We start from the raw sequence: 20,079 nt of genomic DNA on the forward strand, positions 1-20,079 counted from the left end.
GAGGGCAAAACCTCCTGGATTTTCTAGAGTTGCGGCAGGTGCTCTCGACTTACGACGGGGACCTCAGGGACCCGCTCTGGTGGCCTCAGGAAAGGCCAGTCCCCATGCGAGTTCCTCCAGGGCCTCTCGGAATTCCTCTCCCGTCGATGCTGGGGCCTAAGACCTTGTGTGGAGTCGGGGCCGGAACCTGAGGATTCCTCTCCACTGCTGACATGGATCTTGGGGTACTTCTGGAGTCTCCCCAGGGGTTAGAGAAAGACCCTTTGGAAGTTCCAGTGGTTAGATGTGATTAGCCTCGAGAAGCCTCAGCGGAAATGGGCCTCATCTCGCCTGGAGGGCAAAACCTCCTGGATTTCCTCGAGTTGCGGCAGGTGCTCTCGACTTACGACGGGGACCTCAGGGACCCGCTCTGGTGGCCTCAGGAAAGGCCAGTCCCCATGCGAGTTCCTCGGGGGCCTCTGGGGATTCCTCTCCCGTCGATGCCGGGGCCTAAGACCTTTGTGGATTCGGGGCCGGAACCTGAGGATTTCTCTCCAGTGCTGACATGGATCTTGGGGTACTTCTGGAGTCTCCCCAGGGGAGTCAGTCCTCGTCTCAAATGCGGGCATGCACTTGCGCTTTCCTCCAGAGCGGTAGCAGCAGTGTCACGCAGTCCGCCGCGTGGATCAAAGGATCTATGGTTTTCCCTCGAGTCTTTCCCACGAGGCTTTCCCACGAGGCTTTCCCACAGGTCTGTCCCACGTGCACACGTGGTGGGAGTCGATCCTCGGCTTGAACGTCAAGGCAGTGCAGGGAAAACAGGTTCCTCTAGAATGGACTGACACATCTGGGGGACTCTTGGAATGGTGGCACGACCCTGGAGTTCCTCTCGCCTTTCCCGTGGAGAGGGCCTCCTCTTGAGATGCGACGGGAACGCCTGGAATTCTTTCCCTAAGAAACAGGGAAAGGATCCCTCATCTCGAGCTAGGAGGCGGAAACGGGGCTCCCCTGGATGTGTGTGAGACCCCACGTGCTTCCTCTCGAGTGGAGACGGGTATGTCGGGGAACTTCTTGAGGTGCAGTAAGGGTGTGAAGGACACTTTGGAAGTTCCAGTGGTTAGATGTGATTAGCTTCGAGAAGCCTCAGCGGAAATGGGCCTCATCTCGCCTGGAGGGCAAAACCTCCTGGATTTTCTCGAGTTGCGGCAGGTGCTCTCGACTTACGACGGGGACCTCAGGGACCCGCTCTGGTGGCCTCAGGAAAGGCCAGTCCCCATGCGAGTTCCTCGGGGGCCTCTCGGGATTCCTCTCCCGTCGATGCCGGGGCCTAAGACCTTGTGTGGAGTCGGGGCCGGAACCTGAGGAGTCCTCTCCAGTGCTGACATGGATCTTGGGGTACTTCTGGAGTCTCCCCAGGGGAGTCAGTCCTCGTCTCGAATGCGGGCATGCACTTGCCCTTTCCTCCAGAGCGGTAGCAGCAGTGTCACGCAGTCCGCCGCATGGATCAAAGGATCTATGGTTTTCCCTCGAGTCTTTCCCACGAGGCTTTCCCACGAGGCTTTCCCACAGGGCTGTCCCACGTGCACACGTGGTGGGATTCGATCCTCGGCTTGAACGTCAAGGCAGTGCCGGGAAAACAGGTTCCTCTGGAATGGACTGACACATCTGGGGGTCTCTTGGAATGGTGCCACGACCCTGGAGTTCCTCTCGCCTTTCCTGTGGAGAGCGCCTCCTCTTGAGATGCGACGGGAACGCCGGAATTCTTTCCCTACGAAACAGGGAAAGGATCCCTCATCTCGAGCTAGGAGGTCGAAACGGGGCTCCCCTGGATGTGTGCGGGACCCTCGTGGTTCCTCTCAAGTGGAGACGGGTATGTCGGGGAACTTCTTGAGTTGCAGCAAGGGTGAGAAGGACCCTTTGGATGTTCCAGTGTTTAAATGTGATTAGCCTCGAGAAGCCTCAGCGGAAATGGGCCTCATCTCGCCTGGAGGGCAAAACCTCCTGGATTTTCTCGAGTTGCGGCAGGTGCTCTCGACTTACCACGGGGACCTCAGGGACCCGCTCTGGTGGCCTCAGGAAAGGCCAGTCCCCATGCGAGTTCCTCGGGGGCCTCTCGGGATTCCTCTCCCGTCGATGCCGGGGCCTAAGACCTTGTGTGGAGTCGGGGTCGGAACCTGAGGATTCCTCTCCAGTCCTGACATGGATCTTGGGGTACTTCTGGAGTCTCCCCAGGGGAGTCAGTCCTCGTCTCGAATGCGGGCATGCACTTGCGCTTTCCTCCAGAGCGGTAGAAACAGTGTCACGCAGTCCGCCGCGTGGATCAAAGGATCTATGGTTTTCCCTCGAGTCTTTCCCACGAGGCTTTCCCACGAGGCTTTCCCACAGGGCTGTCCCACGTGCACACGTGGTGGGAGTCGATCCTCGGCTTGAACGTCAAGGCAGTGCAGGGAAAACAGGTTCCTCTGGAATGGACTGCCCCATCTGGGGGACTCTTGGAATGGTGGCACGACCCTGGAGTTCCTCTCGCCTTTCCTGTGGAGAGCGCCTCCTCTTGAGATGCGACGGGAACGCCGGGAATTCTTTCCTTACGAAACATGGAAAGGATCCCTCTTCTCGAGGTAGGAGGCGGAAACGGGGCTCCCCTGGATGTGTGCGGGACCCCACGTGCTTCCTCTCAATTGGAGACGGGTATGTCGGGGAACTTCTTGAGTTGCAGCAAGGGTGTGAAGGACCCTTTGGAAGTTCCAGTGGTTAGATGTGATTAGCCTCGAGAAGCCTCAGCGGAAATGGGCCTCATCTCGCCTGGAGGGCAAAACCTCCTGGATTTTCTCGAGTTGCGGCAGGTGCTCTCGACTTACGACGGGGACCTCAGGGACCCGCTCTGGAGTCCTCAGGAAAGGCCAGTCCCTATGCGAGTTCCTCCAGGGCCTCTCGGGTTCCTCTCCCGTGGATGCCGGGGCCTAAGACCTTGTGTGGAGTCGGGGCCGGAACCTGAGGATTCCTCTCCAGTGCTGACATGGATCCTGGGGTAATTCTGGAGTCTCCCCAGGGGAGTCAGTCCTCGTCTCGAATGCGGGCATGCACTTGCGCTTTCCTCCAGAGTGGTAGCAGCAGTGTCACGCAGTCCGCCGCGTGGATCAAAGGATCTATGGTTTTCCCTCGAGTCTTTCCCATGAGGCTTTCCCACGAGGCTTTCCCACAGGGCTGTCCCAAGTGCACACGTGGTGGGAGTCGATCCTCGGCTTGAACGTCAAGGCAGTGCAGGGAAAACAGGTTCCTCTGGAATGGACTGACCCATCTGGGGGACTCTTGGAATGGTGGCACGACCCTGGAGTTCCTCTCGCCTTTCCTGTGGAGAGCGCCTCCTCTTGAGATGCGACGGGAACGCCGGGAATTCTTTCCCTAAGAAACAGGGAAAGGATGACCTCATCTCGAGCTAGGAGGCGGAAACGGGACTCCCCTGGATGTGTGCGGACCCTCGTGCTTCCTCTCTTGTGGAGACGGGTATGTCGGGGAACTTCTTGAGTTGCAGCAAGGGTGTGAAGGACCCTTTGGAAGTTCCAGTGGTTAGATGTGATTAGCCTCGAGAAGCCTCAGCGGAAATGGGCCTCATCTTGCCTGGAGGGCAAAACCTCCTGGATTTTCTCGAGTTGCGGCAGGTGCTCTCGACTTACGACGGGGACCTCAGGGACCCGCTCTGGTGGCCTCAGGAAAGGCCAGTCCCCATGCGAGTTCCTCGGGGGCCTCTCGGGATTCCTCTCCCGTCGATGCCGGGGCCTAAGACCTTGTGTGGAGTCGGGGCCGGAACCTGAGGATTCCTCTCCAGTGCTGACATGGATCTTGGGGTACTTCTGGAGTCTCCCCAGGGGAGTCAGTCCTCGTCTCGAATGCGGGCATGCACTTGCGCTTTCCTCCAGAGCGGTAGCAGCAGTGTCACGCAGTCCGCCGCGTGGATCAAAGGATCTATGGTTTTCCCTCGAGTCTTTCCCACGAGGCTTTCCCACGAGGCTTTCCCACAGGGCTGTCCCACGTGCACACGTGGTGGGAGTCGATCCTCGGCTTGAACGTCAAGGCAGTGCAGGGAAAACAGGTTCCTCTGGAATGGACTGCCCCATCTGGGGGACTCTTGGAATGGTGCCACGACCCTGGAGTTCCTCTCGCCTTTCCTGTGGAGAGCGCCTCCTCTTGAGATGCGACGGGAACGCCGGGAATTCTTTCCCTAGGAAACAGGGAAAGGATCCCTCATCTCGAGCTAGGAGGCGGAAACGGGGCTCCCCTGGATGTGTGCGGGACCCCACGTGCTTCCTCTCGAGTGGAGACGGGTATGTCGGGGAACTTCTTGAGTTGCACCAAGGGTGTGAAGGACCCTTTGGAAGTTCCAGTGGTTAGATGTCATTAGTCTTGAGAAGCCTCAGCGGAAATGGGCCTCATCTCGCCTGGAGGGCAAAACCTCCTGGATTTTCTAGAGTTGCGGCAGGTGCTCTCGACTTACGACGGGGACCTCAGGGACCCGCTCTGGTGGCCTCAGGAAAGGCCAGTCCCCATGCGAGTTCCTCCAGGGCCTCTCGGAATTCCTCTCCCGTCGATGCTGGGGCCTAAGACCTTGTGTGGAGTCGGGGCCGGAACCTGAGGATTCCTCTCCAGTGCTGACATGGATCTTGGGGTACTTCTGGAGTCTCCCCAGGGGAGTCAGTCCTCGTCTAGAATGCGGGCATGCACTTGTGCTTTCCTCCAGAGCGGTAGCAGCAGTGTCACGCAGTCCGCCGCGTGGATCAAAGAATCTATGGTTTTCCCTCGAGTCTTTCCCACGAGGCTTTCCCACGGGGCTTTCCCACAGGGCTGTCCCACGTGCACACGTGGTGGGAGTCGATCGTCGGCTTGAACGTCAAGGCAGTGCAGGGAAAACAGGTTCCTCTGGAATGGACTGACACATCTGGGGGACTCTTGGAATGGTGGCACGACCCTGGAGTTCCTCTCGCCTTTCCTGTGGAGAGCGCCTCCTCTTGAGATGCGACGGGAACTCCGGGAATTCTTTCCCTACGAAACAGGGAAAGGATCCCTCATTTCGAGCTCGGAGGCGGAAACGGAGCTCCTCTGGATGTGTGCGGGACCCTCGTGCTTCCTCTCTAGTGGAGACGGGTATGTCGGGGAACTTCTTGAGTTGCAGCAAGGGTGTGAAGGACCCTTTGGAAGTTCCAGTGGTTAGATGTGATTAGCCTCGAGAAGCCTCAGCGGAAATGGGCCTCATCTCGCCTGGAGGGCAAAACCTCCTGGATTTTCTCGAGTTGTGGCAGGTGCTCTCGACTTACGACGGGGACCTCAGGGACCCGCTCTGGTGGCCTCAGGAAAGGCCAGACCCCATGCGAGTTCCTCGGGCGCCTCTCGGGATTCCTCTCCCGTCGATGCCGGGGCCTAAGACCTTGTGTGAAGTCGGGGCCGAAACCTGAGGATTCCTCTCCAGTGCTGACATGGATCTTGGGGTACTTCTGGAGTCTCCCCAGGGGAGTCAGTCCTCGTCTCGAATGCGGGCATGCACTTGCGCTTTCCTCCATAGCGGTAGCAGCAGTGTCACGCAGACCGCCGCGTGGATCCAAGGATCTATGGTTTTACCTCGAGTCGTTCCCACGAGGCTTTCCCACGAGGCTTTCCCGCAGGAATGTCCCACGTGCAAACGTGGTGGGAGTCGATCCTCGGCTGGAACGTCAAGGCAGTGCAGGGAAAACAGGTTCCTCTGAAATGGACTGACACATCTGGGGGTCTCTTGGAATGGTGGCACGACCCTGGAGTTCCTCTCCCCTTTCCTGTGGAGAGCGCCTCCTCTTGAGATGCGACGGGAACGCCGGGAATTCTTTCCCTACGAAACAGGGAAAGGATCCCTCATCTCGATCTAGGAGGCCGAAACGGGGCTCCCATGGATGTGTGCGGGACCCCACGTGCTTCCTCTCGAGTGAAGATGGGTATGTCGGGGAACTTCTTGAGTTGCAGCAAGGGTGTGAAGGACCCTTAGGAAGTTCCAGTGGTTAGACGTGATTAGCCTCGAGAAGCCTCAGCGGAAATGGGCCTCATCTCGCCTGGAGGGCAAAACCTCCTGGATTTTCCCGAGTTGCGGCAGGTGCACTCGACTTACGACGGGGACCTCAGGGACCCGCTCTGGTGGCCTCAGGAAAGGCCAATCCCCATGCGAGTTCCTCGGAGCCTCTCGGGATTCCTCTCCCGTCGATGCCGGGGCCTAAGACCTTGTTGGATCGGGGCCGGAACCTGAGGATTCCTCTCCAGTGCTGACATGGATCTTGGGGTACTTCTGGAGTCTCCCCATGGGAGTCAGTCCTCGTCTCGAATGCGGGCATGCACTTGCGATTTCCTCCAGAGCGGTAGCAGCAGTGTCACGCAGTCCGCCGTGTGGATCAAAGGATCTATGGTTTTCCCTCGAGTCTTTCCCACGAGGCTGTCCCACGAGGCTTTCCCACAGGGCTGTCCCACATGCACACGTGGTGGGAGTCGATCCTCGGCTTGAACGTCAAGGCAGTTCAGGGAAAACAGGTTCCTCTGGAATGGACTGACACATCTGGGGGCTCTTGGAATGGTGGCACGACCCTGGAGTTCCTCTCGCCTTTCCTGTGGAGAGCGCCTCCTCTTGAGATGCGACGGGAACGCCGGGAATTCTTTCCCTAAGAAACAGGGAAAGGATCCCTCATCTCGAGCTAGGAGGCGGAAACGGGGCTCCCCTGGATGTGTGTGGGACCCTCATGCTTCCTCTCGAGTGGAGACGGGTATGTCGGGGAACTTCTGGACTTGCAGCAAGGGTGTGAAGGACCCTTTGGAAGTTCCAGTGGTTAGATGTGATTAGCCTCGAGAAGCCTCAGCGGAAATGGGCCTCATCTCGCCTGGAAGGCAAAACCTCCTGGATTTTCTCGAGTTGTGGCAGGTGCTATCGACTTACTTCGGGGACCTCAGAGACCCGCTCTGGTGGCCTCAGGAAAGGCCAGTCCCCATGCGAGTTCCTCGGGGGCCTCTCGGGATTCCTCTCCCATCGAGGCCGGGGCTTAAGACCTTGTGTGGAGTCGGGGCCAGAACCTGAGGATTCCTCTCCAGTGCTGACATGGATCTTGGGGTACTTCTGGAGTCTCCCCAGGGGAGTCAGTCCTCGTCTCGAATGCGGGCATGCACTTGCGCTTCCCTCCAGTGCGTTAGGAGCAGTGTCACGCAGTCTGCATCGTGGATCAAAGGATCTATAGTTTTCCCTCGAGTCTTTCCCACGAGGCTTTCCCACAGGGCTGTCCCACGTGCACACGTGGTGGGAGTCGATCGTCGGCTTGAACGTCAAGGCAGTGCAGGGAAAACAGGTTCTTCTGTAATGGACTGACACATCTGGGGGTCTCTTGGAATGGTGGCACGACCCTGGAGTTCCTCTCGCCTTTCCTGTGGAGAGCGCCTCCTCTTGAGATGCGACGGGAACGCCGGGAATTCTTTCCCTACGAAACAGGGAAAGGATCCCTCATCTCGAGCTAGGAGGCGGAAACGGGGCTCCCCTGGATGTGTGCGGGACCCTCGTGCTTCCTCTCGAGTGGACACGGGTATGTCGGGGAACTTCTTGAGTTGCAGCAAGGGTGTGAAGGACCCTTTGAAAGTTCCAGTGGTTAGATGTGATTAGCCTCGAGAAGCCTCAGCGGAAATGGGCCTCATCTCGCCTGGAGGGCAAAACCTCCTGGATTTTCTCGAGTTGTGGCAGGTGCTCTCGACTTACGTCGGGGACCTCAGGGACCCGCTCTGGTGGCCTCAGGAAAGGCCAGTCCCCATGGGAGTTCGTCGGGGGCCTCTCGGGATTCCTCTCCCGTCGATGCCGGGGCCTAAGTCCTTGTGTGGAGTCGGGGCCGGAACCTGAGGATTCCTCTCCAGTGCTGACATGGATCTTGGGGTAATTCTGGAGTCTCCCCAGGGGAGTCAGTCCTCGTCTCGAATGGGAGCATGCACTTGTGCTTTCCTCCAGAGTGGTAGCAGCAGTGTCACGCAGTCCGCCGCGTGGATCAAAGGATCTATGGTTTTCCCTCGAGTCTTTCCCACGAGGCTTTCCCACAGGGCTGTCCCACGTGCACACGTGGTGGGAGTCGATCCTCGGCTTGAACGTCCAGGCAGTGCAGGGAAAACAGGTTCCTCTGGAATGGACTGACACATCTGGGGTCTCTTGGAATGGTGGCACGACCCTGGAGTTCCTTTCGCCTTTCCTGTGGAGAGCGCCTGCTCTTGAGATGCGACGGGAACGCCGGAAATTCTTTCCCTACGAAACAGGGAAAGGATCCCTCATCTCGAGCTAGGAGGCGGAAACGGGGCTCCCCTGGATGTGTGCGGGACCCTCGTGCTTCCTCTCGAGTGGAGACGGGTATGTCGGGGAACTTCTTGAGTTGCAGCAAGGGTGTGAAGGACCCTTTGGAAGTTCCAGTGGTTAGATGTGATTAGCCTCGAAAAACCTCAGCGGAAATGGGCCTCATCTCGCCTGGAGCGCAAAATCTCATGGATTTTCTCGAGTTGCGGCAGGTGCTCTCGACTTAAGACGGGAACCTCAGGGACTCGCTCTGGTGGCCTCAGGAAAGGCCAGTCCCCATGCGAGTTCCTCGGGGGCCTCTCGGGATTCCTCTCCCGTCGATGCCGGGGCCTAAGACCTTGTGTGGAGTCGGGGCCGGAACCTGAGGATTCCTCTCCAGTGCTGACATGGATCTTGGGGTACTTCTGGAGTCTCCCCAGGGGAGTCAGTCCTCGTCTCGAATGCGGGCATGCACTTGCGCTTTCCTCCAGAGCGGTAGCAGCAGTGTCACGCAGTCCGCCGCGAGGATCAAAGGATCTATGGTTTTCCCTCGAGTCTTTCCCACGAGGCTTTCCCACGAGGCTTTCCCACAGGGCTGTCCCACGTGCACACGTGGTGGGAGTCGATCCTCGGCTTGAACGTCAAGGCAGTGCAGGGAAAACAGGTTCCTCTGGAATAGACTGACACATCTGGGGGACTCTTGGAATGGTTGCACGACCCTGGAGTTCCTCTCGCCTTTCCTGTGGAGAGCGCCTCCTCTTGAGATGCGACGGGAACTCCGGGAATTCTTTCCCTACAAAACAGGATAGGATCCCTCATCTCGAACTAGGAGGCGGAAACGGGGCTCCCCAGGATGTGTGCGGCACCCCACGTGCTTCCTCTCGAGTGGAGACGGGTATGTCGCGGAATTGCTTGAGTTGAAGCAAGGGTGTGAAGGACCCTTTGGAAGTTCCAGTGGTTAGATGTGATTAGCCTCGAAAAACCTCAGCGGAAATGGGCCTCATCTCGCCTGGAGCGCAAAACCTCATGGATTTTCTCGAGTTGCGGCAGGTGCTCTCGACTTAAGACGGGAACCTCAGGGACTCGCTCTGGTGGCCTCAGGAAAGGCCAGTCCCCATGCGAGTTCCTCGGGGGCCTCTCGGGATTTCTCTCCCGTCGATGCCGGGGCCTAAGACCTTGTGTGGAGTCGGGGCCGGAACCTGAGGATTCCTCTCCAGTGCTGACATGGATCTTGGGGTACTTCTGGAGTCTCCCCAGGGGAGTCAGTCCTCGTCTCGAATGCGGGCATGCACTTGCGCTTTCCTCCAGAGCGGTAGCAGCAGTGTCACCCAGTCCGCCGCGTGGATCAAAGCATCTATGGTTTTCCCTCGAGTCTTTCCCACGAGGCTTTCCCACGAGGCGTTCCCACAGGGCTGTCCCACGTGCACACGTGGTGGGAGTCGATCCTCGGCTTGAACGTCAAGGCAGTGCAGGGAAAACAGGTTCCTCTGGAATGGACTGACACATCTGGGGGACTCTTGGAATGGTGGCACGACCCTGGAGTTCCTCTCGCCTTTCCTGTGGAGAGCGCCTCCTCTTGAGATGCGACGGGAACGCCGGGAATTCTTTCCCTACGAAACAGGGAAAGGATCCCTCATCTCGAGCTAGGAGGCGGAAACGGGGCTCCCCTGGATGTGTGCGGGACCCTCGATCTTTCTCTCGAGTGGAGACGGGTATGTCGGGGAACTTCTTGAGTTGCAGCAAGGGTGTGAAGGACCCTTTGGAAGTTCCAGTGGTTAGATGTGATTAGCCTCGAGAAGCCTCAGCGGAAATGGGCCTCATCTCGCCTGGAGGGCAAAACCTCCTGGATTTTCCCGAGTTGCGGCAGGTGCTCTCGACTTACGACGGGGACCTCAGGGATCCGCTCTGGTGGCCTCAGGAAAGGCCAGTCCCCATGCGAGTTCCTCGGGGGCCTCTCGGGATTCCTCTCCCGTCGATGCCGGGGCCTAAGACCTTGTGTGGAGTCGGGGCCGGAACCTGAGAATTCCTCTCCAGTGCTGACATGGATCTTGGGGTACTTCTGGAGTCTCCCCAGGGGAGTCAGTCCTCGTCTAGAATGCGGGCATGCACTTGTGCTTTCCTCCAGAGCGGTAGCAGCAGTGTCACGCAGTCCGCCGCGTGGATCAAAGAATCTATGGTTTTCCCTCGAGTCTTTCCCACGAGGCTTTCCCACGGGGCTTTCCCACAGGGCTGTCCCACGTGCACACGTGGTGGGAGTCGATCGTCGGCTTGAACGTCAAGGCAGTGCAGGGAAAACAGGTTCCTCTGGAATGGACTGACACATCTGGGGGACTCTTGGAATGGTGGCACGACCCTGGAGTTCCTCTCGCCTTTCCTGTGGAGAGCGCCTCCTCTTGAGATGCGACGGGAACTCCGGGAATTCTTTCCCTACGAAACAGGGAAAGGATCCCTCATTTCGAGCTCGGAGGCGGAAACGGAGCTCCTCTGGATGTGTGCGGGACCCTCGTGCTTCCTCTCTAGTGGAGACGGGTATGTCGGGGAACTTCTTGAGTTGCAGCAAGGGTGTGAAGGACCCTTTGGAAGTTCCAGTGGTTAGATGTGATTAGCCTCGAGAAGCCTCAGCGGAAATGGGCCTCATCTCGCCTGGAGGGCAAAACCTCCTGGATTTTCTCGAGTTGTGGCAGGTGCTCTCGACTTACGACGGGGACCTCAGGGACCCGCTCTGGTGGCCTCAGGAAAGGCCAGACCCCATGCGAGTTCCTCGGGCGCCTCTCGGGATTCCTCTCCCGTCGATGCCGGGGCCTAAGACCTTGTGTGAAGTCGGGGCCGAAACCTGAGGATTCCTCTCCAGTGCTGACATGGATCTTGGGGTACTTCTGGAGTCTCCCCAGGGGAGTCAGTCCTCGTCTCGAATGCGGGCATGCACTTGCGCTTTCCTCCATAGCGGTAGCAGCAGTGTCACGCAGACCGCCGCGTGGATCCAAGGATCTATGGTTTTACCTCGAGTCGTTCCCACGAGGCTTTCCCACGAGGCTTTCCCGCAGGAATGTCCCACGTGCAAACGTGGTGGGAGTCGATCCTCGGCTGGAACGTCAAGGCAGTGCAGGGAAAACAGGTTCCTCTGAAATGGACTGACACATCTGGGGGTCTCTTGGAATGGTGGCACGACCCTGGAGTTCCTCTCCCCTTTCCTGTGGAGAGCGCCTCCTCTTGAGATGCGACGGGAACGCCGGGAATTCTTTCCCTACGAAACAGGGAAAGGATCCCTCATCTCGATCTAGGAGGCCGAAACGGGGCTCCCATGGATGTGTGCGGGACCCCACGTGCTTCCTCTCGAGTGGAGATGGGTATGTCGGGGAACTTCTTGAGTTGCAGCAAGGGTGTGAAGGACCCTTAGGAAGTTCCAGTGGTTAGACGTGATTAGCCTCGAGAAGCCTCAGCGGAAATGGGCCTCATCTCGCCTGGAGGGCAAAACCTCCTGGATTTTCCCGAGTTGCGGCAGGTGCACTCGACTTACGACGGGGACCTCAGGGACCCGCTCTGGTGGCCTCAGGAAAGGCCAATCCCCATGCGAGTTCCTCGGAGCCTCTCGGGATTCCTCTCCCGTCGATGCCGGGGCCTAAGACCTTGTTGGATCGGGGCCGGAACCTGAGGATTCCTCTCCAGTGCTGACATGGATCTTGGGGTACTTCTGGAGTCTCCCCAGGGGAGTCAGTCCTCGTCTCGAATGCGGGCATGCACTTGCGATTTCCTCCAGAGCGGTAGCAGCAGTGTCACGCAGTCCGCCGTGTGGATCAAAGGATCTATGGTTTTCCCTCGAGTCTTTCCCACGAGGCTGTCCCACGAGGCTTTCCCACAGGGCTGTCCCACATGCACACGTGGTGGGAGTCGATCCTCGGCTTGAACGTCAAGGCAGTTCAGGGAAAACAGGTTCCTCTGGAATGGACTGACACATCTGGGGGCTCTTGGAATGGTGGCACGACCCTGGAGTTCCTCTCGCCTTTCCTGTGGAGAGCGCCTCCTCTTGAGATGCGACGGGAACGCCGGGAATTCTTTCCCTAAGAAACAGGGAAAGGATCCCTCATCTCGAGCTAGGAGGCGGAAACGGGGCTCCCCTGGATGTGTGTGGGACCCTCGTGCTTCCTCTCGAGTGGAGACGGGTATGTCGGGGAACTTCTGGACTTGCAGCAAGGGTGTGAAGGACCCTTTGGAAGTTCCAGTGGTTAGATGTGATTAGCCTCGAGAAGCCTCAGCGGAAATGGGCCTCATCTCGCCTGGAAGGCAAAACCTCCTGGATTTTCTCGAGTTGTGGCAGGTGCTATCGACTTACTTCGGGGACCTCAGAGACCTGCTCTGGTGGCCTCAGGAAAGGCCAGTCCCCATGCGAGTTCCTCGGGGGCCTCTCGGGATTCCTCTCCCATCGAGGCCGGGGCCTAAGACCTTGTGTGGAGTCGGGGCCAGAACCTGAGGATTCCTCTCCAGTGCTGACATGGATCTTGGGGTACTTCTGGAGTCTCCCCAGGGGAGTCAGTCCTCGTCTCGAATGCGGGCATGCACTTGCGCTTCCCTCCAGTGCGTTAGGAGCAGTGTCACGCAGTCTGCATCGTGGATCAAAGGATCTATAGTTTTCCCTCGAGTCTTTCCCACGAGGCTTTCCCACAGGGCTGTCCCACGTGCACACGTGGTGGGAGTCGATCGTCGGCTTGAACGTCAAGGCAGTGCAGGGAAAACAGGTTCTTCTGTAATGGACTGACACATCTGGGGGTCTCTTGGAATGGTGGCACGACCCTGGAGTTCCTCTCGCCTTTCCTGTGGAGAGCGCCTCCTCTTGAGATGCGACGGGAACGCCGGGAATTCTTTCCCTACGAAACAGGGAAAGGATCCCTCATCTCGAGCTAGGAGGCGGAAACGGGGCTCCCCTGGATGTGTGCGGGACCCTCGTGCTTCCTCTCGAGTGGACACGGGTATGTCGGGGAACTTCTTGAGTTGCAGCAAGGGTGTGAAGGACCCTTTGAAAGTTCCAGTGGTTAGATGTGATTAGCCTCGAGAAGCCTCAGCGGAAATGGGCCTCATCTCGCCTGGAGGGCAAAACCTCCTGGATTTTCTCGAGTTGCGGCAGGTGCTCTCGACTTACGTCGGGGACCTCAGGGACCCGCTCTGGTGGCCTCAGGAAAGGCCAGTCCCCATGGGAGTTCGTCGGGGGCCTCTCGGGATTCCTCTCCCGTCGATGCCGGGGCCTAAGTCCTTGTGTGGAGTCGGGGCCGGAACCTGAGGATTCCTCTCCAGTGCTGACATGGATCTTGGGGTAATTCTGGAGTCTCCCCAGGGGAGTCAGTCCTCGTCTCGAATGGGAGCATGCACTTGTGCTTTCCTCCAGAGTGGTAGCAGCAGTGTCACGCAGTCCGCCGCGTGGATCAAAGGATCTATGGTTTTCCCTCGAGTCTTTCCCACGAGGCTTTCCCACAGGGCTGTCCCACGTGCACACGTGGTGGGAGTCGATCCTCGGCTTGAACGTCAAGGCAGTGCAGGGAAAACAGGTTCCTCTGGAATGGACTGACACATCTGGGGTCTCTTGGAATGGTGGCACGACCCTGGAGTTCCTTTCGCCTTTCCTGTGGAGAGCGCCTGCTCTTGAGATGCGACGGGAACGCCGGAAATTCTTTCCCTACGAAACAGGGAAAGGATCCCTCATCTCGATCTAGGAGGCGGAAACGGGGCTCCCCTGGATGTGTGCGGGACCCTCGTGCTTCCTCTCGAGTGGAGACGGGTATGTCGGGGAACTTCTTGAGTTGCAGCAAGGGTGTGAAGGACCCTTTGGAAGTTCCAGTGGTTAGACGTGATTGGCCTCGAGAAGCCTCAGCGGAAATGGGCCTCATCTCGCCTGGAGGGCAAAACCTCCTGGATTTTTTCGAGTTTCGGCGGGTGCTCTCGACTTACGACGGGGACCACAGGGACCCGCTCTGGTGGCCTCAGGAAAGGCCAGTCCCCATGCGAGTTCCTCCGGGGCCACTTGGGATCCCTCTCCCGTCGATGCCGGGGCCTAAGACCTTGTGTGGAGTCGGGGCCGGAACCTGAGGATTCCTCTCCAGTGCTGACATGGATCTTGGGGTTCTTCTGGAGTCTCCCCAGGGGAGTCAGTCCTCGTCTCGAATGCGGGCATGCACTTGCGCTTTCCCCCAGAGCGGTAGCAGCAGTGTCACGCAGTCCGCCGCCTGGATCAAAGGATCTATGGTTTTCCCTCGAGTCTTTCCCACGAGGCTTTCCCACGAGGCTTTCCCACAGGGCTGTCCCACGTGCACACGTGGTGGGAGTCGATCCTCGGCTTGAACGTCAAGGCAGTGCAGGGAAAACAGGTTCCTCTGGAATGGACTGACACATCTGGGGGACTCTTGGAACGGTGGCACGACCCTGGAGTTCCTCTCGCCTTTCCTGTGGAGAGCGCCTCCTCTTGAGATGTGACGGGAACGCCGGGAATTCTTTCCCTACGAAACAGGGAAAGGATCCCTCATCTCGAGCTAGGAGGCGGAAACGGGGCTCCCCTGGATGTGTGCGGGACCCTCGTGCTTCCTCTCGAGTGGACACGGGTATGTCGGGGAACTTCTTGAGTTGCAGCAAGGGTGTGAAGGACCCTTTGGAAGTTCCAGTGGTTAGATGTGATTAGCCTCGAGAAGCCTCAGCGGAAATGGGCCTCATCTCGCCTGGAGGGCAAAACCTCCTGGATTTTCTCGAGTTGTGGCAGGTGCTCTCGACTTACGACGGGGACCTCAGGGACCCGCTCTGGTGGCCTCAGGAAAGGCCAGACCCCATGCGAGTTCCTCGGGCGCCTCTCGGGATTCCTCTCCCGTCGATGCCGGGGCCTAAGACCTTGTGTGAAGTCGGGGCCGAAACCTGAGGATTCCTCTCCAGTGCTGACATGGATCTTGGGGTACTTCTGGAGTCTCCCCAGGGGAGTCAGTCCTCGTCTCGAATGCGGGCATGCACTTGCGCTTTCCTCCATAGCGGTAGCAGCAGTGTCACGCAGACCGCCGCGTGGATCCAAGGATCTATGGTTTTACCTCGAGTCGTTCCCACGAGGCTTTCCCACGAGGCTTTCCCGCAGGAATGTCCCACGTGCAAACGTGGTGGGAGTCGATCCTCGGCTGGAACGTCAAGGCAGTGCAGGGAAAACAGGTTCCTCTGAAATGGACTGACACATCTGGGGGTCTCTTGGAATGGTGGCACGACCCTGGAGTTCCTCTCCCCTTTCCTGTGGAGAGCGCCTCCTCTTGAGATGCGACGGGAACGCCGGGAATTCTTTCCCTACGAAACAGGGAAAGGATCCCTCATCTCGATCTAGGAGGCCGAAACGGGGCTCCCATGGATGTGTGCGGGACCCCACGTGCTTCCTCTCGAGTGGAGATGGGTATGTCGGGGAACTTCTTGAGTTGCAGCAAGGGTGTGAAGGACCCTTAGGAAGTTCCAGTGGTTAGACGTGATTAGCCTCGAGAAGCCTCAGCGGAAATGGGCCTCATCTCGCCTGGAGGGCAAAACCTCCTGGATTTTCCCGAGTTGCGGCAGGTGCACTCGACTTACGACGGGGACCTCAGGGACCCGCTCTGGTGGCCTCAGGAAAGGCCAATCCCCATGCGAGTTCCTCGGAGCCTCTCGGGATTCCTCTCCCGTCGATGCCGGGGCCTAAGACCTTGTTGGATCGGGGCCGGAACCTGAGGATTCCTCTCCAGTGCTGACATGGATCTTGGGGTACTTCTGGAGTCTCCCCAGGGGAGTCAGTCCTCGTCTCGAATGCGGGCATGCACTTGCGATTTCCTCCAGAGCGGTAGCAGCAGTGTCACGCAGTCCGCCGTGTGGATCAAAGGATCTATGGTTTTCCCTCGAGTCTTTCCCACGAGGCTGTCCCACGAGGCTTTCCCACAGGGCTGTCCCACATGCACACGTGGTGGGAGTCGATCCTCGGCTTGAACGTCAAGGCAGTTCAGGGAAAACAGGTTCCTCTGGAATGGACTGACACATCTGGGGGCTCTTGGAATGGTGGCACGACCCTGGAGTTCCTCTCGCCTTTCCTGTGGAGAGCGCCTCCTCTTGAGATGCGACGGGAACGCCGGGAATTCTTTCCCTAAGAAACAGGGAAAGGATCCCTCATCTCGAGCTAGGAGGCGGAAACGGGGCTCCCCTGGATGTGTGTGGGACCCTCGTGCTTCCTCTCGAGTGGAGACGGGTATGTCGGGGAACTTCTGGACTTGCAGCAAGGGTGTGAAGGACCCTTTGGAAGTTCCAGTGGTTAGATGTGATTAGCCTCGAGAAGCCTCAGCGGAAATGGGCCTCATCTCGCCTGGAAGGCAAAACCTCCTGGATTTTCTCGAGTTGTGGCAGGTGCTATCGACTTACTTCGGGGACCTCAGAGACCTGCTCTGGTGGCCTCAGGAAAGGCCAGTCCCCATGCGAGTTCCTCGGGGGCCTCTCGGGATTCCTCTCCCATCGAGGCCGGGGCCTAAGACCTTGTGTGGAGTCGGGGCCAGAACCTGAGGATTCCTCTCCAGTGCTGACATGGATCTTGGGGTACTTCTGGAGTCTCCCCAGGGGAGTCAGTCCTCGTCTCGAATGCGGGCATGCACTTGCGCTTCCCTCCAGTGCGTTAGGAGCAGTGTCACGCAGTCTGCATCGTGGATCAAAGGATCTATAGTTTTCCCTCGAGTCTTTCCCACGAGGCTTTCCCACAGGGCTGTCCCACGTGCACACGTGGTGGGAGTCGATCGTCGGCTTGAACGTCAAGGCAGTGCAGGGAAAACAGGTTCTTCTGTAATGGACTGACACATCTGGGGGTCTCTTGGAATGGTGGCACGACCCTGGAGTTCCTCTCGCCTTTCCTGTGGAGAGCGCCTCCTCTTGAGATGCGACGGGAACGCCGGGAATTCTTTCCCTACGAAACAGGGAAAGGATCCCTCATCTCGAGCTAGGAGGCGGAAACGGGGCTCCCCTGGATGTGTGCGGGACCCTCGTGCTTCCTCTCGAGTGGACACGGGTATGTCGGGGAACTTCTTGAGTTGCAGCAAGGGTGTGAAGGACCCTTTGAAAGTTCCAGTGGTTAGATGTGATTAGCCTCGAGAAGCCTCAGCGGAAATGGGCCTCATCTCGCCTGGAGGGCAAAACCTCCTGGATTTTCTCGAGTTGCGGCAGGTGCTCTCGACTTACGTCGGGGACCTCAGGGACCCGCTCTGGTGGCCTCAGGAAAGGCCAGTCCCCATGGGAGTTCGTCGGGGGCCTCTCGGGATTCCTCTCCCGTCGATGCCGGGGCCTAAGTCCTTGTGTGGAGTCGGGGCCGGAACCTGAGGATTCCTCTCCAGTGCTGACATGGATCTTGGGGTAATTCTGGAGTCTCCCCAGGGGAGTCAGTCCTCGTCTCGAATGGGAGCATGCACTTGTGCTTTCCTCCAGAGTGGTAGCAGCAGTGTCACGCAGTCCGCCGCGTGGATCAAAGGATCTATGGTTTTCCCTCGAGTCTTTCCCACGAGGCTTTCCCACAGGGCTGTCCCACGTGCACACGTGGTGGGAGTCGATCCTCGGCTTGAACGTCAAGGCAGTGCAGGGAAAACAGGTTCCTCTGGAATGGACTGACACATCTGGGGTCTCTTGGAATGGTGGCACGACCCTGGAGTTCCTTTCGCCTTTCCTGTGGAGAGCGCCTGCTCTTGAGATGCGACGGGAACGCCGGAAATTCTTTCCCTACGAAACAGGGAAAGGATCCCTCATCTCGAGCTAGGAGGCGGAAACGGGGCTCCCCTGGATGTGTGCGGGACCCTCGTGCTTCCTCTCGAGTGGAGACGGGTATGTCGGGGAACTTCTTGAGTTGCAGCAAGGGTGTGAAGGACCCTTTGGAAGTTCCAGTGGTTAGACGTGATTGGCCTCGAGAAGCCTCAGCGGAAATGGGCCTCATCTCGCCTGGAGGGCAAAACCTCCTGGATTTTTTCGAGTTTCGGCGGGTGCTCTCGACTTACGACGGGGACCACAGGGACCCGCTCTGGTGGCCTCAGGAAAGGCCAGTCCCCATGCGAGTTCCTCCGGGGCCACTTGGGATCCCTCTCCCGTCGATGCCGGGGCCTAAGACCTTGTGTGGAGTCGGGGCCGGAACCTGAGGATTCCTCTCCAGTGCTGACATGGATCTTGGGGTTCTTCTGGAGTCTCCCCAGGGGAGTCAGTCCTCGTCTCGAATGCGGGCATGCACTTGCGCTTTCCCCCAGAGCGGTAGCAGCAGTGTCACGCAGTCCGCCGCCTGGATCAAAGGATCTATGGTTTTCCCTCGAGTCTTTCCCACGAGGCTTTCCCACGAGGCTTTCCCACAGGGCTGTCCCACGTGCACACGTGGTGGGAGTCGATCCTCGGCTTGAACGTCAAGGCAGTGCAGGGAAAACAGGTTCCTCTGGAATGGACTGACACATCTGGGGGACTCTTGGAACGGTGGCACGACCCTGGAGTTCCTCTCGCCTTTCCTGTGGAGAGCGCCTCCTCTTGAGATGTGACGGGAACGCCGGGAATTCTTTCCCTACGAAACAGGGAAAGGATCCCTCATCTCGAGCTAGGAGGCGGAAACGGGGCTCCCCTGGATGTGTGCGGGACCCTCGTGCTTCCTCTCGAGTGGACACGGGTATGTCGGGGAACTTCTTGAGTTGCAGCAAGGGTGTGAAGGACCCTTTGGAAGTTCCAGTGGTTAGATGTGATTAGCCTCGAGAAGCCTCAGCGGAAATGGGCCTCATCTCGCCTGGAGGGCAAGACCTCCTGGATTTTCTCGAGTTGCGGCAGGTGCTCTCGACTTACGACGGGTACCTCGGGACCCGCTCTAGTGGCCTCAGGAAAGGCCAGTCCCCATGCGAGTTCCTCGGGGGCCTCTCGGGATTCCTCTCCCGTCGATGCCGGGGCCTAAGACTTTGTGTGGAGTCGGGGCCGGAACCTGAGGATTCCTCTCCTGTCCTGACATATATCTTGGGGTACTTCTGGAGTCTCCCCAGGGGAGTCAGTCCTCGTCTCGAATGCGGGCATGCACTTGCCCTTTCCTCCAGAGCGGTAGCAGCTGTGTCATGCAGTCCGCCACGTGGATCAAAGGATCTATGGTTTTCCCACGAGTCTTTCCCACTAGGCTTTCCCACGAGGCTTTCCCACAGGGCTGTCCCACGTGCACACGTGGTGGGAGTCGATCCTCGGCTTGAACGTCAAGGCAGTGCAGGGAAAACAGGTTCCTCTGGAATAGACTGACACATCTGGGGGACTCTTGGAATGGTGGCACGACCCCGGAGTTCCTCTCGCCTTTCCTGTGGAAATCGCCTCCTCTTGAGATGCGACGGGAACGCCGAGAATTCTTTCCCTACGAAACAGGGAAAGGTTCCCTCATCTCGAGCTAGGAGGCGGAAACGGGGCTCCCCTGGATGTGTGCTGGACCCTCGTGCTTCCTCTCGAGTGGAGACGGGTATGTCGGGGAACTTCTTGAGTGGCAGCAAGGGTGTGAAGGACCCTTTGGAAGTTCCAGTGGTTAGATATGATTAGCCTAGAGAAGCCTCAGGGGAAATGGGCCTCATCTCGCCTGGAGGGCAAAACCTCCTGGATTTTCTCGAGTTGTGGCAGGTGCTCTCGACTTACGACGGGGATCTCAGGGACCCGCTCTGGTGGCCTCAGGAAAGGCCAGTCCCCATGCGAGTTCCTCGGGGGCCTCTCGGGATTCCTCTCTCGTCGATGCCGGGGCCTAAGACCTTGTGTGGAGTCGGGGCCGGAACCTGAGGTTTCCTCTCCAGTGCTGACATGGATCTTGGGGTACT

The sequence above is a fragment of the Ovis canadensis genome, chromosome 10 (assembly GCF_042477335.2).
Source record: "Ovis canadensis isolate MfBH-ARS-UI-01 breed Bighorn chromosome 10, ARS-UI_OviCan_v2, whole genome shotgun sequence".
In the NCBI taxonomy this organism is placed as follows: domain Eukaryota; kingdom Metazoa; phylum Chordata; class Mammalia; order Artiodactyla; family Bovidae; genus Ovis; species Ovis canadensis.